Raw genomic sequence first — 25,376 nt, forward strand, 5'->3', positions numbered from 1 at the left:
AGGTAATGAAAGCTCAGGTGAGTGATCGTTCCAGGTCCCAAACACGGTCAGTGACAGAGCCGTAATACACATCACCTAGAGCATGACCTCGCAGACAGCACGTGCTTACTGCATATTCGATTTTCATCCTCTCATCAGTTCAGGAGAAACAGAAGCCTTGTGGAACAAAGTTTGACTTTCTTTTCATTTCTCCTGGCTCCACCCATCCAGCCCCTGAACTGCTCCTTGGGGCCTCACTCCATGGTTTCCCCTCTTTCCAGCTCTCTATCAGAAAGGCGGATAACTTACTGAAAGGCATCTGCAGACATTATCTGGTAATTAGGCTCATTAATTTTATAGGAAATTCTTTAATTTTCTGTGGGGCCATGTTCTTGAAATGCATTATCTCCCTTTTATGACTTTGCTTGCCTCCGTGTCAGTAGAGATTAAAGGTAACATGCCCTGCTGGGAACAAACACAATTTTCCAGCAGCTGCATTTTGTTTTCCTTAATAATTAACAATTGCTGCTGACTAACCCTTGCAACATAAAATGCCCACCTTATCGCAAAGGAGTGGGCATTGGTTTGAGGAACTCACAAGGGATATCAGAACAAGAAGCATGATTAAAGCATTAAAGATTTAGAAGTTGACATTAGGATGAAAGGTGGAATTACAGTAAATATAACGCTGTTTAACATTAAATAGAATGTGTTGTACTTGAAACAGTTGTTCATTTCAACATTAATTATTAAGGGAACCTGACAACTCATTTTTAATTCGCAACTAAAGACACAATTTCTTAAGATATAAATACAACAAAGGAGCTCAGAGGGTTGGTGCTTCTTTATCGTTAATGATTCCATGTTTTTTTCCTTGATATAATCTATAAACAAATTAGAATGCAATATGCCTAAATTGTATAAACCAGGCATAATTTGTGGCGAGCTGATACTATGCCACTGGACAGAGGGATTAAGAAGTAAGTTAGCTTATACTGGAAATTGTTTCACATATTCCTCATTATTTCTATTTGAGGATTTTCTTGGAGATACACAATTTAAAGGGCATTTGAGGCAAACTTTGTACTTTATGTTTTAAATCACTTTTCTTCTGGGGGCAGGGAAAGCATATTCATCCTTTGCTTTTTAATGAGAGACAAAGAACAGATAATAGTGCAATCAAATATACATTGTGAAATTGATAACTATTCAAATTGGATTTTAAATTTACTGTCCATTAGAATCTGCATGCCGTTTGGTGAGTAAAACTTTGGAGGAAGTTCTTGATGGCCAAATGACGTTGTACAAATGTACTTGCAAGAGAGGAAAGGTGGCCCAGTGAAGGAATTTATGGTGGGGGAATTCACAAGGGCAATTTCAGTTACTCTTTCTGGTAAAATACAATAAAAGTCAATACTGCCAATGAGTGATTATGATTTATTTTTCACTTTAAAGAGTGTCTTTGGATTGGTATTAGAGTGTTCAACTTAGCGGGGCTTGGATACCTTTATTGCATAACTGGAAGTTGTAAAATATTTAGGATCATCATTAAGAGTCTTCGAATTTTATCTATTTCAAAATAAACTGAAGTATGAAAAGGACGAGCAGTAAGTTACTGACAAGCATGTACTTTCCTTAGAGTATGTTTCTTTACTTTCCTCTTGTTTGGGTTTCTTTCTTATGTTATAGTTGCTCTATCTGTGCTGGGAAGGAAATATCTCTGATGTGTGATAGCTCTCAGTATATTTAACATATCCTCACACACTGTGTCTGGGAGCTTGGGCTAAGTTATACTTCAGTAACGAAAGACCTCAGAATGTGGAGGCTCACATTAATGAAGGAGTATTTCATAGTTATGTTACATCTTCACTGAGGGTTGGCTCTTTACTCTGGGACTTGGGCTGAAGGAATATCTTCAATCTGAGATGTTGTTAGCGTCATGGCAGAGGGAAAAAGAAAGAGTGCAAAATCACTTGATGGTTCTTAGAGCTTCTGTTTAAAAGTGTCATGTGTCACTTCAGCTTAAATTTTATTGGTCAAAGGAAGTCACAAAGTCAATTCTGATGTTACTGGTATAGAGAGGAATAATCTGTGGAAAAGGCAACTGCTCTCGGAAACAGTAATGAAATTTGCCTACTCCCCACGTACACATATCCTGAAGTTTTTCTATGGTTATATAATTTGAGACTGAGATATATGAATGAAAGTTTTTTGAGGGGATTTAGGCTGAGGGCTTGCACCCCATCCTCCCTCTGCTAATCTTAAAAGGAGAATTATCATTGCTGATTTTTATAGTAGAAAAGAATTCAATAAAAATGACTTTTTATTTAGAAAAATCAAGCCTCGATCAGTGTGCTGGGGTTGTTGAGAAAACAAAATTCTGTCAATTGACCCTGCCCCTCAGGAATATGGATCAGAAAAATTGGATAGGTCCTATCAATTGTAGCATGTGTTTATACTACCATCCTGAAATACACATCTAGAATTAAGCATACCCTATGGCTATTAGGTTACTTTCTCAGTGTGAAAGTAAGATGAAATAGTTACTGCAAAATATAAGGTCATTACCCTATATGGATAAAGGGGTAACTGCCCCTGAAATGGTTATAAAAACCTCATTTTACAAAATAGGAAAATAAAGCATATTTATGATGACAAAGAAGAATTTTTAGAATACCTCTCGAATCGTGTTGTAGAGTTTGCAAAGTGCTTTTACAAAAATCATCATTTGAGTTATGCAGGGTATATATTATTAGTCTCATTTTCTGTGTAAGAGAATTTGGGTTCAGTGAGGTTAAGTAACTTGCCTAAGGAAATGACAGACCCGCCTGGGATTCAAACTCAGACTTTTTGCTCTAACTCTAATATTCTCTCTACCAACATAAACAGCCTCCCAATACACAGTGCCATGTCCTACTCACTCTCATTGTGGGAGGGAACAAGATGAAGACCAAACTGGAAAATACATTACAATGGAAAAGAACATGGACTTGAGTGGAATCCTGGCTGTGGTACTTCAGTTGATGTTACATTTTTAGACAGGTCACTTCAGCTTTCTGTGCCTCAGGTTTTTTCACCTGCAAAATCAGGGAGTTGGATTATATTTTTTCTCAAGGTCTTGTCTTAATAGTACTATTTTATAAATTTAAAAACTTACAGTGTCTTGTCATTCACACTGACCCTCAGGACCAAGATACCTACCAGATTAAGTAAGAAAATGCATTTTCCCTGGCGCACTATGTAAAACCGCCCTGATGTTGTACTGATCAGCTTTGTTGTTGCTGTTAGTACAGGTAGCTTAACTTAAGCTAGGGAGGCAAAAAAAAAAAAAAAAAAAAAAAAAAAAAAAAAAGATTCATTGAGTCATGTAACTGAGAGTCCAAGGTAACACAAGCTTCAGGTAGGACCGAAAGCAGAAATTCAGAAAATGTCAGCCCTTGTTCTCCCACTCTCTTTTGCATGTGCTTATTCTTTCTCTCATGCTTCCTTTCTCCTGTTCTTCTCTCCTTTCCTCTCATCCCTATTTGTCTCTGAACAGCTTTAGTTTACCTTATGGTTAGCTGTCTCTTTTTCATTTGTTGATATATGGGAGATGTGGTTACTGGTAGCTCCTAGAGACGTAATTTTCCAGCTTCTAGAACATAACATGAAAGACCTCTTCTCCAGTCCAAATTGAAAGAGCTTTGGGACAGACTCTGATTGGCTTAGCTTGGATTACCTGCCCTCTACTAGACTAATTACTGGCAAGGTCAATGTAAATTCTGATTTGCCAGGCCTGTGTCACTTGCTCAGCCCATAGCCATGTATTTGGTAGGCCCTGTAGAATCACACAGGGATGAGGAGTTTCCCAAAGAAATTGGATGCTGATACCAGAAGAATGGGGAAGGGGCTGTTGTGAGAAAAGCACAATAAATACTCGCTGCACACAGTAAACATACATCTGAGTTGTCTCACTTGGAATAGATCCCTAAATGAATGGAAGAGAACTTGATAATGAAGCAGAAAATATTAAGCCTCAAGATATGAGAGTATAAATATTATCATGGATGATACCCAGGTCATACTGCCCAATCCCTCCAATAAACTAAAGAGCATACAGATAATCTATTTTGACAGTATTCTTAATTTTAGGAATTGATCACAGCACACCCATACTTCCTATAGGATTCCATAAGAAATATCGCATATATAATTCTACTCTGTTTCCCAAAGCCTGTTTTATGGACTTCTAATCTTGGAGTTGTGAGAGAAAGGTTCTATGACTAAATTCTGTTGAGAAATGCTCCTTATTATGTCCATCCCTGGAGAAGGACAGACCTCATACTCTGTCTTAGCACATTTAAGGGCATAATAAAGAGACCGTTTAAACCAGCCATTTCCCAAGCACATTTGATTGCAGAACACCCCAACCACACACACAACAAAGAAAGAATGAAAGAAAGGTAAGAAACAGAACACTTAATGATATCCTGCAGAAGTTCCTTGGGTGGAATTTTGGAAAATGGTGACCTAAATCAATATTGAAGCTGCATATATTTGTCTTATATCCCCTGTTGGGACAGGAAATTCTTCTAGTACTTCCCTGTTGTTTAGAGTTAAGACTTCTTTCAAATTTCATGAGAAGCAAACCAGGTTTAAGTTACTTCTGCATGACAAATATGTTAGAATTTACCAAATCCATAAACTCTTCAATATCATAAATACAGATCCTGGGATTTAGAGGCAAACAGAACTTCAACATTATCACAAACTTATTGCAAAGAAATTATTTATGTGCAAGGGAATGTGTGGGGCATTCAAAATCTAGAGGTGAACAAGACAGATACAATGTCCTTTGGATTGTGTAAATACTACTAGCATGTCCTTTCATCTCTGAGCTTCGCTCCCCCCACATGTAAAATTGCAATAATATTACACACCTCTCAGAGCTGTTTTGGAAATTACATGAAAGAGTGGTTGTCAAACTGAACTTAATAACTATTAGAAATGTTTAAATTAATTTTCTGAGCATTATTGAGCATCTATTGAATGCAAGAGACTATGCTAGGTGCTAGAAGCAGGGGAATTAACAAGAAAAAAGAAAAGTGATAGCCTTGAGTAGAAAAATGCTTACAAAAATCTCAGGAAAGAATATAACTGTTTACAAAAAGATAAACAACAAAAGGCAGCAAGTAGCAAGGACCAAATGAGGTCCCAGACATTAAATACTACAGAAGCTCAGAAGTGGGAGAAACCTGTTCAAGGGTGTGAGTTCACACAAGACTTTATGGAGTCTCTGCACCATTGAAGGAAGCAAAGAGGAGGGTGAAGAACGAATAAGGAGAGGAAAATGCCATAAACAAAGCTATGGAAATGAGAACAGTCAGGTTTTCAAGGGAACAGTGAATAGATGAATATGATTGTAGTGGATGAATTTGGGCAGCACAGGTAGAGTATAAAGCTGAGTGTATAGATTGTCCTGAGAATGAAACACTTTGAATGCCAGACTGAAGCATCTATGTGCATAAAAGACATTAAAGATTTCTAAGGCAGGAAAGTGGCATAACAAAGCTAATTTTTTCAGTCAGGTAATATGGCCTTTGTGTGCAAGGACTTAGGCTTGGAAGGAAAATTTTAACATTTAAAGCTTTCTGGCTGATATACTACATTTTTTTCATTGAAGCTCGGTTTATAATTAAAAGCAAGTAGAAACTAAATGTCCCATAATGGAGAATTGGTTAAATAAATGGAATATACAATGGAATATAGCACAGCCACAAAAAATGATGCTTTAGAAGAATATAACAGAAAAATGTTCACTGTACTGAAAGCAAGTTACAAGACCACAATATACAATGTGATCTCACTTTTGATAAAAACATATGACTATATAATCAGAGAAAAAGAAGTAATACCACATAGCTTCTCTTTGGGTGGTAGTGTTATGGATGGTCTTTGTTTTCTTATTTTTGCATATCTACATTTTCTAAATCCTCTACAGTAAGTTATATTACTTTTATAGTGAGGACAAAATCTATTATAGTTTTATAAAAACTGACCTAGAAAAAACCCTGTGGATTTCTAGACTGTGTGGAGTGTGGGAAGCAGAAAAGGAAGTGGCAAAGGAAATAAAGAATTCATGTAGAATCAGGATTACACACCAGCCCGGCAAGAAGGGGCTAAAACTGGAGCACCTGCCAAAAGTGGAGCTGTCTGAACTCTCAGAATAGGCCTTTGGGTTTGGTGATATGAGTCATTACTAGCTGCTCTTGAGAAGTGTTGTGGAGACAAGCAGGAGAGAGTGTAGTCATTCCGTTGCTTAAGATGTCTCATGACTGACTGTACAGCCAGCCCCTGAGCATGCCCGTTTTGGACCGGGACACGGCCTCCCCAAGCTCCTTCTGCACTGGGCAGCCATTTTCCGGCTCCTGCCCTTGCAGTAGATGGCCATCTAGACTGTTACAACCATTGCAGACTCCCTCAGTGCGGCAGGTGCCTCCAGAGATTGTTAAATGCAGACTCCTGGGCCCAGTCTCAAACCATCTGAATAAGAGTATCTGGGGAGTGTGCTTTTGAAAAAGCCTCCAGTGTGATTCTTAACGCACAGGCAAGTGGCAGAACGTCTGCGTTAGGGTGTGTGCTAAACGCCATGGATCTGGACAGAGAGTCGGAGAGGACTGAACCTGGGAGTTTATGTAAATAGCACAACTGGGTGTTTTAGTCACGAATCAGTAAGTCCAGGATGTGGAGAAAATATCCTTTGGAATCCAGCAGACACCACGGCATGTGTCCTGGGAGCCTTTTGGGGCGGGGCAGCAGTACACAACCAGAAGGTAAGAAAGGGCTTGGCTCCTGGGAGTGACAATCTGGGAAGAAGCGTGCAGTCACGTTTCCCAATTGGCCTGAGCTCAGAGCTAGTGCAGCTCCCCTACTCAGAGGACCCCAAGCGGCAAGGACAAAGAAATCAATGCACTGAGGCTCTCTACCTGTGAAACTAAAAGCTGTTATAAAGTGGTCAGGATTAGATCAGCCAAAACGAGGGGCCTCTTGAAGAGAGGCTAATCAGGATTCAGAGACCAGAGGTTCTTATCGAATCAAGAGAGGAGACCTCAGGGGCACCCATCCATCCCTTTATAAAACATGTATAAATAAATTGTGCTGGATTGTATTATGGTTTCCAGTGATTTGCTATCCGTCCCATAAAAGCTTTATATTCTCCACCACCCACTGACATCAGGCTTGCCCACGTGACTGACTTTGGCCAATCACATCTAAGTGGAATTGACTAAGCCACTTGCTCACAGGGATGTTAAGATCTGCCATCTGGTTCTGCCATCTCTCCTCTCTTTTCTTCCTGGCAAATATACTTCTAAAAGCATTCTGGGGATTGCATATCTTCCAGAAAATCTGGTTATCCCTAGTCCTTCTGCACTGTCCACATACAGTGCTAAAAAGGTGCTAGTCTGCTCTTGTCATTTACAGTAGTAACTCCCCTCGCTTGAGAAGTGGGTGGACACCCAACTGGTTTCCCTTTCTGCCTTGTGCACCAAAGCTAGGGATCTTTGCTCTGACATTCCCAGACTCCTCTCTTCCTCCCTCTGATAGCAGCAGGTGCACATTCTTCAATACAAGGGACAAGGGACATACTACTTGGAATGTCAGAGAGAAGTCTTCAGTTTACTTAATGAAGCAATCTACCCTTTGAGATATTGCTCATTTTGAAGCACAGACCTCCAAATACTGCTCCTGGGATCTAATTCTTAAAGTAAAGGATGACAAGGATCAAGTCCTCTCTTCACCTCATATTACCTCTCGAGGTAGAGGAGATTTTCATCGCATTGCCAAGAGTCGAAAGTAGTGTGAGACTCCCAGGTAGCCAGATGTCATCCGCGGCAGTGAAACTTTCACTAGGCTTACGAGGTTGCAATGAGGAAAATAATTAAATTTAAAATAAAAAAGACATCTACTAGCCCTCTTTTACAAATTCCAGAGATGGCTAAGAGCCTTGCAAAAAATACCCCATTGCATTCTAGGCCAGTACCAGGAGTGTCCTGATGATGGCTATTTTTGAACTAGTGGTGCATGCAAGGAAAAATGTGCTTTGAATGTAGATGAGTAAACAACTCAGTTCATAGAAATTTGAATTACTAAGGAAACAATTTCTACATATTTCACCTTTCCTCCCATATTCTCACCAAAGCCACATGGTTAAGAAAACAATCTGAATCTGAATACAGATAAGCTAACTACTCTAAACATACCAAAAAGAAAGAAGAAATGTAAGAAAAAGATTCTTTAACTAGAAAGTCTTTCTCCAAGTTAGGAAATTTTGTAGGATGTGATGCATTTTTTTTCTATTTTGCTTTTTTGGTTTATTTTTGTTTGTTTTCACTATGTACCGTAAGCACCCTGTTTAGAAGAAAACTATTAAATAGGAGCACCAAATAACTCAGCCTCCCTTTTTGATGTAATTTGTAGCAGCCAGCGCGTCAAATAAAGGAAAGCAAATGAATTTGTCTTCCCACTGGTCTTTGGAGCCATACTGTTAATAGGAGGCCCTGGTCCATCTTTAAGAGATCTGATCTATTCAGAGGAAGACCGTGGGACCACTTTCTCACATCTAATGGAAAGTGTAGTATAGGGGAAAGACACAGGTTTTGTACCTAGATACTTACAAATTTAAATTAAATCCTGGCTCTGATTCTCATTAGCTATGTGAGCCTAGAAAAATTAATTTCCCTGGACCTGTTTGACCATGTGCAAAAATGTGACTGATGTGTAGTTATGAAGGTTAAAGATTATGTATATCACACATAGGTCAGATCTTGACCCATTAGATGTCGAACAAATTGTACTTATTTCTTTTTTTGGATTATTTTTGTTTTTGTCAACTAAGAGCATCTCTTTGTCCATCCATCTATCCCTCCATCCATCCAGAAAATCAGAGAGATATGTAATACTAAAGCTGAAACTTTATCTCGTTGCATGTCTCCTAATTACTGTTTCCTATATGTGGATCATTGAAATTAAGCACATTATTTTTTTTCTGGAATAAAAATACAGTAGAAGCTTTTTAAAGACCTTCACTTAAATGGACTGGGTTTTCGGGGCATGCTTATAAATAATAGGAAAAAAAAAACATACACACATACATTCTAGGTAAAAATGTGTTTACCATTGAATTTGTCAAACTTGAAATTCCTATTAAGTTTCTTTCTTGTACTGCTGCACTAACAGTATTTTACATAAGATCATTTGTCTCCACAGTATGTCCTTATTAAATTTAATTGACAACTGAGAAAAAAAATGTGGGTTACCAATTTGAGGGAATTAACACTTAAGCAGATAAGAATCAAACAAAACAAACCCCCCCAAAATTCCCAAAAAACCCACAGTCAAAACAAGATTATTAAAGTACAAAATGTACTTTGGTTATTTATTTTGACCAGCATTGTTTGGGTTTAATTATTTATGATAATAGTATATTTACAAATGTACTGTAGGCTATTTTGTAGAGTAATGAAGTTTTAGTAATATGAGCAGGCAATGCATTACTCTGCTTGCAAATCTTTTCTGAGAGGCTAGATGTAATATCTAATTTTTTAAATTGATAATTACATTTGAGACTTAGTAAGGTTTGAGTGCACACTAGTTTGCCATATTCATATCTAGTATACTGTATTTATTTTATGCTACCATATTTGTGCATGTGAGTTATGTATAACTAAACAGAATGAAATCTATCTCGAAGTGTATATACTCTTGTGATAAAAGGTCTCACTAGTCCACAAATTCATGCTGGTCGGTGTTTCCTGCTGCCTAGTAGTGTAGTTTATTATTTCTGTGATCATTCTGTATCCCGGGGAGGAGGCAGGGAAAGGGGACAGACTATCGTTACTCTTTTTCCCAGGCTCCCTTAGTATCCTGTCACACTTGGATAAAGTGCTGGGTATCTTCGGGTATGCATTAAGTAATGTCTGTAATATCTTTAGGGAAACAAAACTTCATTTTGACAAAGTAATTATTTCTAAACATTACATTATCATTAGAGAATGTTTACTGATGTTACTGTTACCTCATATTCCATTGATTCTGCAGGAACAAAATGTATGTTAAGGCTTCATAGTTTTTGCTTCTTCTGTGGAGTTCTCGCTTCACACGCCATTTCTGCACACCCCCATTCCCATCCGCACCAAGCCATCAATGTGGACTCTAGTTCTGAGATCTTTTGGGTTTCTGTCAAGTTTAGTATTCACCGTTCTCTAGATGTGATAGGAGGGACATGAAGCATTTTCTAGAAATGTGTACACCAAAGAAATAATGGGAAACAGGTGAGCAGAAGCCATATTGCTGACCTTTATCCACCGCTGGGAGATAATACCATAAAGAAAAAATAAATAAATAAGCTAGGGAGTTTTAGTGTGTAACTTTATTGAGGAATTCCATGATTTACTGTTCAATATAGCAAGGCTTATTGTGAAACTTAGCTGCAGAACTCCCTGATTTACTGTGAAGCACAGTGGGGCTTATCATGTAACTATTATATGAGAGTCTTGGCAAAGACAGGGTTAGGGTTTTGCAGAGCCCATTAAGAATGACTGGCATGCTTTTCTCAAATGGACCAAAGCAGACTCTTGACTGGCAAACACAATTGTTATTTTCAGCATCTGAAATTCCAGTATTTTAACTTTATTCAGCACAGATGTAAGGGTAACTTCTGTGCCTACTTTATCTTTCTCTTATCATTTTATATCTAAGCTTCTGTTTTATAGTAAATAGCTATATGAAGTTTTATGATTCTGATATCCATTTTTCAGAATTTAAACTCTTCTTAAGAGGGACATTATAGCTAAAGAAGCAGGATATTAAAACACATAAAGCATGGGACGTTTCCATCTCATGTCAGTTCCAGGTGTAATTCCTTCAGTCTCCCCTTGCCATCAGGATGAGATCAAAACCCCATAGCCATGGTCACAGAGTCCCTGCAAGTTAAGTCCTTATCTCCTTCTTGTCTTGGGAAGACCACTAAGTGGAAATGTGAATATTGTGCAAACAAGGACTACATCCCCAAATATTATAATGTACTGATTTTCGCCATTCAAGAGAAGCTAGAATTAAACAGGGACAATTGAAAATGTCTTAAGAGATTTATGCTAAAAGACACTGTGTCCCTTCTAAAGAGTTACCCATGACTTGATTATAAATTTCTGAGGCTAGAGACTGTGTCTTATTCTTTGAATCTTCAATATTACCACAGTGTATGGCACCTAGTGGGTACTCAATAACTTCGATTACGAATATGAGTATCAATAAAGCTGAACTACTTGGCATTTTTCTAATTCAGTGTAATTGTTTATGCTTCCATTTCTTTGCTGACTCCGTTGTCTTTGCCTTTACTTTATGTTTCCTTCTCCATCAAATGGCTGACTCCTCTCCTAGTTCTAGGACTAGGATTGGAGTAATTCATTTTTGTCCCTCCTCTTTTTGGTCCAAAAGGATCCAGTGTAGATGTTTATCTCTTGTCAAACTAAATTCCAATCACATTTACATGCCTAACACCCCTTTACACTCTTTTGACTGAAAAATCCTATTACCTAATTCAATTTCTGTCACAAATTGGATAGTCAATAGTTGGGTTTTTTTATTTGTTTGGGTTTTTGGGGGGTGTTTTCGTTTTGTTTTGTTTTTGGATGGTCAGTTTTTTTTTTTTTAATTGGATGAGTGAATGAAGTTAATGAATTGTGGTCAATGGACCTATCTGTTGTGACAATGAATGACAAAAATACTAGAAGTCTTTCAAGGAAATCTTTCTTTTAATCAACAGGTAGAAAGAATTATTAGGCCAAGAACAGGATTTAAAAATGGAAAGTAAATGAAATAATGAAAAACTTGAGGATAATGATGTCTCAGAGGCAGCATACCATGGTGGATAAAAGCTGGGATTTGGGAGCAAGACTGTCTGGGCCCAAATCCTGATTTCTTATGAGCAGTGAGATCTTAGATTACTAAACCCCTTTGTGCCTCAGTTTCTTCATCTGCAAAATACAGATCATACCTTCTTGTGGAATTATTATGAAGATTACATTAAATAGATATAAAGTATTAAGAAAAAGGCCTAATATAAAAAACATTATGTAAGTACTAGTTAGAAGAAGAAGAAGAAGAAGAAGAAGAAGAAGAAGAAGAAGAAGAAGAAATACTCTTCCCAAGAGAAAAGTACCTAACACATAGAAAGCATTATGTAAGTACTAGCTATAATATTATTATTATTACATACTTTTCCCAGTCTCTTTTTAAAATTTTATTTAAAATAGCATGAGTATCCTTGTTTGTGATTTAATGCCCACAGCATTTTCCACATGGGTATTACTGTCTTAAAGTTTCACTAATTGGAGATACAGAGGAAAGTAGAAAAATATGTAATATTTAGGAAGGAAAAATGGAATTTGGTAAAATGAATAGTTAATAGGATTTTTTAAGGTTAAAGTTTTTAGACTGGAATCCTCTAAATTTTATATATTTTTATTTTTTTAAGGATTTTATTTATTTGAGAGAGAGAGAGAGAGAGCGTGAGCAGGGTGAGCAACAGAGGGAGAGGGAGAAGCAGACTCCTTGCTGAGCAGGGAGCCCGAAATGGGGCTTGATCCCAGGACCCTGGGATCGTGACCTGGGCCGAAGGCAGACACTTAACTGACTGGGCCACCCAGGCACCCCTGGAATCCTCTAAATTTTATAGATGGTGATTTTATTCTTGTATCTCTGCCTGGCAAATTTGTTCTCTTTTTGCTCTCTTCTTCATCCAGATTATGGCATCATAGAAAATGAGTGTACTAGAGCATCCGCCTTGTGGAAATTTGCCATTTTTGTGGTGGTAAGCTAGTGCTGGGAAATTTCCTGTTAGTCGAAATAAAAATGGATCAATAGTAAGTCCATTGAAAGTCATAATTTGTCAGTAAAATGAAGTCCAAGAAATTATGTAACTATAATTAATTGTATGTATTCTAACGTTTACAGGTTTGCCAAAATAATTCATATAATTCATTTACTTTTCTTAACTGCAATTGTTCTGAGTACTTTTCTTAAGGATGGGCCTATCATCAGAATGTTGGGAACCTTTGGTTATTCTGAGTCCACTTTTCCATATCGGCAGAATCAGACACCTATTTTGTCATTCCTCCCAGTTTGCTGGCATTGGTGTCCTTCCTTGCTGAGCTCTGGCTCTCTTCCTTCACCCACTCAGTCCTTGGGTGATTTCATTCAGTCTCATGGAGGTAAAGATCTGCTAGAACTTGGAAATCCCCAAATTTAATCTCCAGTTGCTCCCCCTGAACTTCAGATTTGTATAACCAGTTTGTTAGACTACATCCCCACTTTGATGATTAATAAGCACCTCAACGTGTTCAAAATAGATCTTTTTCTATCACCCCTCAAACCTGGTTGAAACAGCTTTTCTCTTCCCTCAATGGCAACACTGTCTTTCAGTTGCTTAGATCAAAAATCATTAGACTCTTTGATTTACTTCATGCCCACATCTGAATGCTCAGAAAATCGTTCTGGCTCTATGAAAACATACCAAGAACCCAACCACGTCTCACCACTGCTTGTGCTGGCACCCTGATCGAAACTACCATCATTGCCTACCTGGATTATTTTAATACTCCCCCAACTGGTCTACAGGCTTCTACCTTGTCTTGCTTACGTCTGTTTTCAACTCTACCCCCGGAGTGATTCTGTTAAGATGTAAGGGAGAACATGCCACTCTTTTGCTCAAAACCTTCACATAAACTTTTACTCTGGAGTCAAAGCCAAAGTCCTTATCTAGGTATAAGACCTTATGATGTACCCTCTCTCTTCATGAATTTATCTTCTAGAACCCTCCTTTTTATTTACTCCACTCTAGCCACACAAGACCTCTGTGCTCCTTGTACATGCCAGCTGCATTTGCACTGTTATCCTGATGGCACATGGCTCTCTTCCTAATCAGGTCTATTCAAATAGCACCTTTTCAGTAGCCCTTCCTGACTATCCTACAAAAGTCACTTCCCACATTTCCTATCCCTTTTCTCCACTTCATTTTTTCTTCCTGGCACTTATCTCTTTTAATTCTACTATAGAATTTACTGTAGACCTTAGTTTCTGCTTATACCTTACTAAGATGCAAGCTTCATGCCGGATGCAATTTTTTTCTATTTTATTCATTACTGTATCTCCAATACCTAGAAGAGTGTCTAGTCACATTATAAGCTTACAATAAGTAAACCTTTGGTGGAATCAGCCAAGAAAAATAAATCAAACTGTAGCATAACATCATAGATTTAATTGCATATTTATTATATTTTATTTATGGTTATTTACTTATTTATATTTATGTTAATATTTAAACAATATTGTAGATAGCCAGCTATCCACCAGAAACTGCGATTTCCTGTTCATGCTATAGAATCTATGTTATAGACTGTACACTATGAAGTTATTACTGTGATGCACCTACCCAACCAGGGACTGTAAGTCCCAGCCCCTCTTATATCCAGGTATGGTCAAGTGCTGAGTTCTTACCAATGGAATTTATATGAGTCACTTCTAGTCAGGGATTTTAAGAGGCAATTATGCCTTCTCCTCATTCCTTTTCCTCTTTTTTCCTCCTTCCCACGTAGAATCACTGCATAGAGTGACAAATACAGTTTTACAATAGCGTTAGGATATTTTCAGTTTCAGTTCATTATTATTTATGTACTTGGGGATGTCTGTGTATAGTGTGAGGAGGTTTTAGTTGAAGTTTAGGGGCATTTTTCTTTTTCTCGAAGGGACTATAGGAAAGAAATAAGCAAAGAAGATAAATTTTAGGACCCAATGAGGAGATAATGGGAGGTATGGAATATGAAACAGCACCTCTTTCCTGGTTATGAATTTTTACTCATCTCATGTCTGTCTTGAAGAAATACAAAAAAAAAAAAAAGGAGATAGATAACAAGTGTATGATCTGAAAAGAGGTGTCCGTGTGTTAGGTAACCATTGCTGAGAGATAAAACCAAGAAAACCAATTAGATCTCTAAGCTTTAGAGAAAAAGGTCTTGTCCAAAGATTTAATATTTCTAACTTTAGCCCCTAGTGCCTTCCCTTTCTTATTGATCTCTGATAGTCTCGGGCTCACTTTCTTTAACAGTCACCCTAGCAACCCTATATCCCAGCAGATCTAAGAATTCTCTTTATGTTTTACACATAACTTAGTTGGGGAAAACAAGGCAGCTGGGATTTCTAACATGAAGAGATTTTCTTTCATAAGGGCTAGTTCCACTCTTTAGAACAAAGATATTGGACTCAGGATGAAGGTCAATAAAAATTGTAACCTACTTGTAAAAATCGCTTTTCCTCTTTGGGGTTTCCAAACATCTTGCTGTACTTCCCGGTATTATGAAGGACACTGACAACAAGGTTTCTGCCATCTTTATCAGATTGTGTCCATTGCATATGCCATAACATTTGTCAAGGTTGTTATTGACTTTGAGGTTCAATAAACGAAGGAAGAGAAAAGCAGGAGTTGGGGTTGGGCAAAGGGAGGTAGGATTTCATTGAAGTCTGTAAGTCATTTTTAGTAACTTTAAAGTAATATCCAGGAGACTTAAAGCGGAAATTAATCAGGCAGTTGAAATACTCTGGGTAATATTATATTTTGCAATAATAAACAACAGAATGAAATGAAATATTATTCCATAGAGCTTAAGTTAAGAGATGAAAACTTAAAATACAAGACAAACGCCTGAAAATATGAAATCCTGGATGGGACTAGGAAAAAAAGAGAAAAGTACCTTGTAATTTCTCTACAATTAAAACCCCAAGATGATCTATTACTTTCCATTTCCCAAAATTGATAATGTGTGTATGGATTGTGCGGCCCTAGCCATTTCTACTTAATTGATAAGCTGCCATTTTTCTTTTCAACTAGTTGTTTAGTAATTGTGAAGTCACGGTTTGATGTCTGAGTTGAATATGGAGGTCTTTGTGTTCTCCCTTCATTCTTTGTTTCATTTCCCTAGTAAACCCAATAAGCTTTGCGATAGGATTTAAATTGGAAAAAATTAGGACCTGCACATTTACTCCCTAGGTTGTCTCCCTCAAATTTAATTTGTACAATATAGCCTGATTTTTATTTTTTATGGGGATAGGTGCTTTCAGAACTCTAGAGTGTGGCATATATAGATGGGAAAAAGTTGGAAAAAAGGAAATGGGGATAAAAGAAAAAAAGAAAAGAGAGAGGTCAAAAGGAAAAGTTTTATTGACCGTCTCTGGTTTCAATAAACCTGGCTCAAATCCAGTTTATGAACTGTTTGATCTTGGTAAGTTACTTGTCATTTGTAAGCCGTAATTTGTCATAATAAGTTGGATCATAATATGTTATGAATGTAAAATTATATAATGTATGTTCAGTAATTACATAGAGCTTTACAATCAACTTAAATTATTGCTATTTCACTATTATTGTGATGAAAAGTAAAATAGAGGAAAATGTATTGCACCGTTCATATATAGATGCATGTTGCCAAATTTAAAAATATAAGAAGCTAAATGTTCTTTCCTTCACACTCTTTTTTCTCTTATGTTCTCTACATTCAGCATTCTCTCTCCTTTTTTTTCCTCAAATGCCCACACGCCATGGTAACACAGCTTTCAGGGTCATTGTGGTTCATTCCTACTCTTTGAATTACGTTTACATCCATTAAATCACCAAAATTATGTTTTATCTTTTTAATATACCTTCTTCTCTATTTTCAAATCCTTCACAAATTCTCAGGTTATTGTAGCCCCTTGATATGACCTGGATTTTCCTTGGTTTAAAATGCCATGGTTGGAATTGTCTTCAGTTCCCTCCAGATGTATCATTGCTTTATTCAGAATTATCCCGTGATTCATCATGTGATGTCAAATCTTCTCATGAGGAAACCAAGGTGCTGAGATGTTATATTCCATTTTCATTTTTTCTTTATTCTTTCAAGGTCATCTTTGTTAATTCATTTACTTAGCTTCCTTCTTCCATGGGTGTGGAATCTTAGATTGTTCTTTTTTTCCTTCTACTACTTCATTACTTTATATCAATCTTCTGTAATAACCATGGCCATTGTGTTCCCTCTTCAGCCTAGACAGAACCTCTTTTTAATGCTGAAACTTCATGACATTCCTCTTGTGAAATCATGCTCAAGATTCTTCTTTAAAAAAAAAATTTCAGTCAAAGTTTTCCAGCTGGTCAATCTTCTATTGTAGAGACCTGGCTAATGGAGTGTAACAAATACAGTAGTGCTTACTAAATATTCCATGTGCTCCCTACTTTTCCCAGCATCCCTTGAAATTAGTTTGAAGTTGGATGATGAGTTCTGGCTGGCAGTGGCAATGACGCAGGTCTGAGGTACTTAGAGGCAGGCCCTGGAAGCTACTTGTTGGGATGGGAGCATCACCAGATAGTTGCAAGAGTGTCAGCCTGAGTCCCTTAGTGGCCCACTGCCCACCCATCCCCAACCAGACCTGTACATATAGCATGAGGGAGAAATATATGCTGCTTGTGTAAAGTGACTGAGATCTCTGAGTGAATATATTTCTTCGGCATGTCCTAGCCTACCCTAACTAATGTCCTTGGCTAATTAGACACAGTAGTAATTAATTCAATAGGACTAAGCCAACAACACAGGTGGTAGCATAGATTAACTGGCTATAGGTCAACATTTCTCAAACAGTAAAATTGTTTCTAGAAATGGCGACTTTATCAACACGGTCAGAAGAAACATTAATAAAAGTGATGGTAATCGTATGCTACTTTCCAGTATTACAGAGTGGTGCATAGCTCATTGTTGCCAATCGTGAAATGGTGCCATTGATGGCTTTTGAACAGCTGTAATTTTAAGGCCAATAACACATATATTGGCTGGTGTTTTTCCCATTTACTTGTTAATGTGTTATTATATTTTGTATTAGTTTCATTTTTTCATACCATACTTTATAGTTTTTCGCATTTGACCTAAGTTCTAAATAAACATGTGTGATTTGCAGATGCTACTGTACCGTTTTCATCTTTGAGTGTGCTGCCTACTTTTCACTTCAGAAAAAAAATGAAATCAACTCTCTTTTCTTTGATTCTTCAAGCTTAATTGGAATGAAGCGTTCATGCTCAAATTAAGGAGCTTTCACTTAACTATTCTGCCTCATTTAAGAGAAAAAAAAAAAGCCTTGTTAGCTAAGCTAAGACATGGTATTTGTGAATCCATAACTAGGAAAGCATGTATCACCCAGCTGCAAAGCACAATAGGTATTTTGGTAAAGTTATATCTGTCTTAGGGATCTGCAGTGTGAGAAAAGAAGATACAAAAATAGGATCCGCTAAATAAAAACCAGCCTTTGGCTAACTACACCTTTCCTTTCTTTCTTACCTTTCACAGGCAATAATAAACTACTAGAACTTTGGTTAATGTGAAAAATCTCACCAAATATTCAAAACTGTAGTCACATTAAGTAGTGCTGTCTAGCAAGTCCACGAAGTATATCTGGTCATCAAAAATATTTAATTATCATAGGGAGGAGTATATCTGAAATGCAGCATAACTATATGATTTTGACAAGGTTTTAACTGTATCTCAGGGCAATTTTGTATTGATTTCTGTCTCAGTAACACGTGTTTGGGAAAATTCTTAAAGGGAAATGGTTCTGATTTTAAAAGGCAGATACTGCAAACAAGGAGAGAAAGAATCTCTCCTTATAAACCTGGTTGAGCAGATTGCTGGATTCTTTTTCTCTAAGTGAAACTCTGTTTTGAAGCAGAAATGTTTATGGTTATTTTATAATGGGAAGAGCTTGCATTTGTAAATAGACACACTAAGTTCTTGACTCTTGGCTAGTTACCTTATCTTTACACGTGAGTGTCATCCTTGACACCTTGGTTTCCCTCATGCCTCATATATCATCCGTCCTATCCTGTACACATTTTTCTAATTTATACATGTCTTTCTGTTACCGTCACCAGCTTTTCTCACCTGGATGCTGACAAAAGCTCCTTAACTAATAAAAAGCATCCATTCTTTCACTCTGATCTACTCTCCAAATTCAGAGTCAGATTCAGGTTCACTGCATCACAACACACTTGTAAACCACCCAATGGCTTTTGATTCCTTTTAGAATAAAGTAAAAGTGCTTTAATGAACCTAAAGACACAAGCTGGCCCCTGTCCAGTCTGACCTTGCCTCTACTCAGTCTTCCTCTCATTCTCTTTACTCCAGCCAGAATGGCCATCTTCAAGGGTCTTCTGTCTTCTGCATACTTCCTTCCAGCACAAGGGCCTTTGTACACACTGTCCCTGCCCCTGGAGCCCTGTCCTCTCTGCCACTCCCATCTCCCAGCCCACCACACCGTGCACACACTTCCTTTCATTCGCTCTTACTCTCATGCCTCAAGCCCGGTTTGGTCACTGCTTTTTCATTGTCCGTATTGCGCGCCGTGCCTCTCTTGGATGCCACTCATCACTACTGCCATTTTGCATTTCTTTGTTTGAATAATTAACATATGTCTCCCAGTGAAACCCCATATTACATGAGGGTAAAACCTACCCGCCTTTTCATTTAGTCCTGGCACATAGTAGGTAGGCAATAAGTATATGTTGAATAAGTTGATGAGTCCTTAGAAATAGGTCTCAGCTTGTTTCTCTGTAAACCCTTCAGGTCTGTTGTAGGGATGAAGTGAAATGTTGTTCCTACAGTGCTTCCCACAGTGCTTGGAATACCCTGTGATCTCAATAAATTATAGTTATGGTGATAATAAAAGTACAATGACCATATGTAATTTTTCCTCTTTTAAATAGCAGCAAAGAGCCTATGGAGAAAATGATTGTTGTTGTTGTTTTTCTTTCTTTCTTTCTGTTGAATTTCTGGTGAGCTAATGGATCGACTCTCTTTTATCCAAGGAAGGTACTGAGGTAGACAGAGGAAGGCAGATGGAAATAAAATTAGCAGCTTTCCTACTGATAAAGCAGATACTGGAGAGTGTAGTTTAATTCCAAGGCAATAACAGACCTCACAGCACTCAACTTCAGAATGAAACTGACTCTCTCCTTGGTTAGAGTCGGCACCAGACAACCACAGGCCTGCCAGCATCTTCAGGGGCGGGGCCTCTACCACCCGCTTTCCTGGGTGGCACCAAGCTGCTCAGAGAACTTTCTGCAAATAGGCAGGTCACCAAAAAATGTGGGGATGTGGCTGAGCCACAGTCCCTTCATCCACATTTACTTGTCAGATAAATCACTCCCCTTTCCATGGGGATCAGTAAGTGAGAAAGTTGGGAGAAAGGCAAAAACTGTGATTCTAAGGGAAATCCTTCTACTGAAAAGAGAATCTGGATATGAAGGCCAAGAATTAGATTTCTTGCCTTAATGTAATATATTAGGTGTGCCTTCTTAGAATCCCTCAACTGCCTCTCTTTCCCTATCTTTTTTTTTTCTCTTTCCCTATCTTTTTTTTTTTTCTATTGCTATAACCACACCAACTTGGCTCTCAACTTTCAAGGGGCCAGATGACAAAATTTACAAGTTCAAGAGCATTAGCTCCCAGTGGGTTAAACTTTGACTATTGGAAAGTGAGAAAAGGGCAGGAAACAGGTAGATAATATTTCTGCTTTCTCCCATTGTGCACTGCTCTGAGATGCAATTTCTCCTTGTCAGTTCTTTGGAGAAGTCCTGCATAATGAAAAAAATAATACATGTTGAGCCATAGCAATGCATCAAATCGCGTTTCTTTGAGGTTTTCCTTGCCTCATTTCCTCATTTTTGCTTCACCCTCGACACCCTCAGTCAGGACCTTCCAACCCAAGCATTGGTATTTTAATCCTTGCCCCAGGCTTTACTTTCTGGAGGACCTATTCTAAAACAAGTATGTTATTTGAAATGAATTTTTTTATACTAGACTTTTTTTTTAAAGCCTTTGTATATAAATGGGAGATGGCTAGTTGTTCCCCCATTATCTCTCTGTTCTCCCCTTCCTCTATCTTAATAAGACTTTAGCTGAGCACATTTCCCAAACTCCTTTTAAATTGGCAGTAGCCATGTGACAAGGTTCTGGCCAATGGAATGTGAACAGAAATGAGATTTATAACTGTTGATTCTCATACTTAAAAAGAATTTCTCCTCACTCCTTTTCCTCTTCTCATTAGCTGGAGTTTGAACATGATGACCGAATTGGATCACTTCTCTTAGATCACAAGGTGGAAGCCCTGTGTTAAAGATGGCATAGGGCAGGGCAAAAGGAATTTAGTCCCAACTCCATAGAGTAAGCCATCCATCAGACCTGGACTAGAAAAGCTCAGACCACTAAGTGAGAGAAACAAACTTTCATTTTGCTTAAATCACCGATATTTTGGTCACAGTGGAGCAGCCTAACCTGTAGCCAATCCTAGATGTATATGTATTATAAATATATATTTTAATTGCTTATTAAAGCAAGGTAATTAGAGATACAAACCCTGCTCCTTCTCCTCCTCCTCCACCCTCCACCTCCTCCGTCGTCTTCTTTTAAGAATTCTAACCCAGGGAACAGGATAGGAGCATTTAAGAGGAGGTCAATTAAAGTTCTTTCTCAGGAGACATACAAGAAATTGCTCCAAGTTCTTGCTCATGAAACTGTTCTAAGCCAGTTTTACATGCTGCAGATACAAGATTGAGTGCATGGGCCAGGTCCTATGCAATTCTGGGCTGTGTAAACTTGTGACTGTAACTTTGTGCAGCTTCATAATTAACACCTGCAATAAGTCAATACACTGGGAAAATGAAATTTTCATTGTGGAGAAAACATTATCATGTTTTCTATGCTATGGGTGCAATTGAGAGGGTATAAAGAGCAAATCAAGAAAGAAAATCTCATGCCTTAGGAAGAAGCAGTACGCTTGTGTACTAAATATTGAACAAGCAGGATTCCTAGGGAGTAATCAGAAAAGCATCTTTAATTTTTTCTCTCAGTAACCCTTGAAATGTCCTCAGTGTGAGTTGTCTTCACCTTGCCATAGAAACATGGACAATCTCACAAGTTTTCCCTTAATGTCCAGATAATAAAGAGCCCTACTGTTTCTTTTAGTCTCAATTTTAAATGTCTAGTCCAGTATATTAATCAACACTTCACCTCTAGTCCCCTTCTCTCCCACCTGGGACTGGCTAAGCGGCCTTCTGGGAAGAGGGCATGGTTGTTCTCCGCCCTCATTCCCTTTCCTCAGCCCTTCGCGCTAGCTGCTCTCTTTTCCAATATGGTTGTGGCACGGTGATCAGGAAAATACTTCATTTTTGAGAAGTGCTATTCTAAGATGGCTTCATACTCTCTGGACTTGGCTGATGTTTAATACTAACTCTTTCTCTTATAGAAGCTTTTGTGATTTCACTGGAGGCGTCTATAGTGCCCTCCCCAGTTGTGACTCTCAAGATGGCCAGCGGTTCTTCTGTGGATGACCATCCTCAGTCCGCCTTTAGTGATTACCTCTGATAATATACATGACAGCTAGCGGACGGGGGTGGGGGGGTTGGGGAGAGGGAGAAGCAGGCTTCCTGCTGAGCAGGGAGCCCAATATGCGACATGATCCCAGGACCCTGGGATCATAACCTGAGCCAAAGGCAAACGCTTAACCAACTGAGCCAGCCAGGTGCCCCAACAGTTGCCATTTTAATACAACCACTGAGGATAAGCCTCCAGGATTTACCTTAATACAGATAAGGAATGCTTCTTCATCCTTATCTTACTCTAGGATCAAATATTTTAAATGGAATATAATAAATTCGGTAGCTCTTTGTTGAATGAATGAACGATTGAATAAAAAGCTTGTTCTTCTAAAATACAATCTTCCAGAACTCTGACCGTCTATAATACAATTTCTTTGTTCATCCATAAATCCATTAGCCTTTCTCCTGGTTCATTGATAGGACCAATCAATGATCAATCAACCATCGAGTATATGGTCAGCATGTGCTTTTTAGAATCAATTTCCTAGATGTTTAGAAAAATCCAGAATATACAGAATATGCCTATGTAGTGGTTTACTAGCATAATTAATTTACAGTTTAACTTGGCAACCAAGAATACCCAGGAAAGATAATGTAAGAACCATGCAGTGCATACAAGGTGAGGAACTCACTGTATTCAGGATAATCCTCACAAGACATAAATGAGGAGGATGCTGTTTTTCCCCAAGACCTCCAGTGTTATTTTTTATCAGTTGCCTTGCTTCCTTATCCATACCCCTAATTTTATACTTATTTCTTAATTATACCACATTCAGGTGTGGAGGCAGAATCAAAGAGTAAGAGAAAGAAGAAAGAGAAAAAGAAAGAAGAAGGAAAAGAAGAAGGAGTGGTCATGGCCACTGCTAATTTAAAAGGAGTTTGGGAAATGTGCTCAACTAAAGTCTAATTAGCATAGAGGAAGGTGAGAACAAGAAATGGAGTTGGAGGGAAAGGGGATCACTTATCAGAACCTTGATGCAGTGTGTGTGTGTGTGTGTGTGTGTGTGTGTGTGTGTGTGTGTGTGTGTAAGTTAAAATTTCCAAAATAAGAATAAAGTGCTATTCCTTTTTTGCTTCGACCATTTGTAAACATGGAGCAAGATTCATTTTTAAGAACTTTCAGATGAAAATGGTTGAGTGAGAGAGTACATAATGGTCAAAATTCATTCCCTGATCACCATTATGAGACGGACATCATCGAAAATGTTTTGCTTGTGTGATTTTCCTTCTTTTCCCTTTGAAATTGTAATCATTGTTGCTAACTGAGGCTACTGTAAGACTGTGCTTTTGTCTTCTCAGGGCAACAAGTCTCACATTAACACAGGGGCTTGTTTCCTGCCACTAGCTGGGGTCAGGAAAAGGTGATCTAGACAATGGTCACCTCTATCCATGTTCTGTGACTTTTTTCTCCCCCATTCCTTACACCTTCTACCACAACTCATGCACATTAAAGTTTAGTGCTCCCCTGGAGTCTAGGTATTCGTAACACCTCCAAACATGTTTTAAAAAATTAGTAGGAAACATGGTGGAGAAACTTCTCAGAATTCCTTTTAAATAAAAATGTAATTTATTTATACTGATTTGTTCTTAGACATTTAAGATCATTATTATTGAATTATTACATGTGGCATATAAACATAATACAACTTCATGCTGTATGTTAAAAAATTGAGAATGGCACTAAAATAACATATATCAAGCTCTAAGGGATTAAAAGTGCAAGGAGTGACCTAGTGCTCTTTCTTCCCAGAAATAACTACAGAAACCTTTGAAATGTGGCCCAGCGAACAATCTTACTAATATTATCTTAGGAATTTCCTGAAGAATAATGTATATATTATATGTTTCTACTAACCATATTAAATATATTTCATAAACTGTTCTTCTAATGCTAAGTGAGCAGAGATTTGTTCGATTTTTACATAAATACTTTTATGGTTGGCTCCCACCACTTCCCATCTTCCACTCTAAACCAAAGATGGGCAGGAGTTTTCCAAGTATTCTCTGAATTGCAATTCAGTGCCACCTTATGAAACTTTCATTTATGCTTAATATTTTCACTCCCATTTTCTAGAAGTAGTGAATCACTCAGAGTTATATAGCAATTAATGGTAAAGTTAAGAGGAATCTGGAGTTTCTAAACAATTTCCTTCCTTAAGCAATTTTTTTTTCCAGAGGGAAAAAAATGCCATTTAAAGCAGACTGCTTGAGTCAAACTTAGGCAGGAAGAGATAAAGCAATTAGAAGAGTGTGCTTAAGTTTGGAATTTCATTTTCTTTTGTGTTTTGGGCTTGGGGCTTTGAAGAGTAAGTTCGGCCTGGAAAGGTGGAGGTTTGGTGAGAACACTCTAAGTGGAAGGAACTCTGGCTCTCCAACACTGGGGAGATGCTTGGAAGGCAGGCATAAGGAAGGAGGGTATTGAAATGTAGGTGCACATGGAGACAGCAATAACCGCTCATAAGATTTTACCTGCTGTGGCCTAGTGACAGGCAACAAGCTATCACTCGATTGCAAGTTACTACTACTGTCTGCCATATGAAGAACCAAAAATACGCTGCTAACAGTTCCTGGTGGTGTTTGAAGAGAGAAGACACATTTACACAGCAGAGCACATCCCCATGAATTTTTCCTTATAATGTGATGGGGAAGCATAGAAATATATAGTGGTTGCTAGCCTGGATAGGGAAGAGCATGAAAAAAATGTCTCACCTCTATTAGTTTCTCCAGTCACCAGATGAAAGTGTCAATGTACCCATTTTTCTTTCCTCATCACACACACATACATTACAGAAACACATGCACGCGCGCACACACACACACACACACACACACACAAAATTTCCCCGAGAGTATGGTAAATTCTTCTCAGCAGTTTCTAACAACCAACTTGCATCTAGCAGTTGGTTTCCCT

General features: G+C 38.0%; 1 long non-coding RNA gene across 3 annotated transcripts in view; it reads left to right on the forward strand.

The window, feature by feature from the left end:
• The window catches only part of LOC113939179, a 54,219-nt gene that overhangs the window by 14,404 nt on the left and 14,439 nt on the right, over nt 1-25,376 (forward strand). For 2 of the 3 annotated variants that reach the window (XR_003525166.2, XR_003525164.2), the window contains one exon: nt 23,242-23,387. The exons of the other annotated variant lie outside the window; for it this stretch is intronic. This is a non-coding gene — a long non-coding RNA (uncharacterized LOC113939179). The remainder of the gene's footprint in view (nt 1-23,241; nt 23,388-25,376) is intronic. 3 annotated transcript variants of the gene reach the window in all.

This window comes from Zalophus californianus, chromosome 4, assembly GCF_009762305.2.
Source record: "Zalophus californianus isolate mZalCal1 chromosome 4, mZalCal1.pri.v2, whole genome shotgun sequence".
NCBI lineage: Eukaryota > Metazoa > Chordata > Mammalia > Carnivora > Otariidae > Zalophus > Zalophus californianus.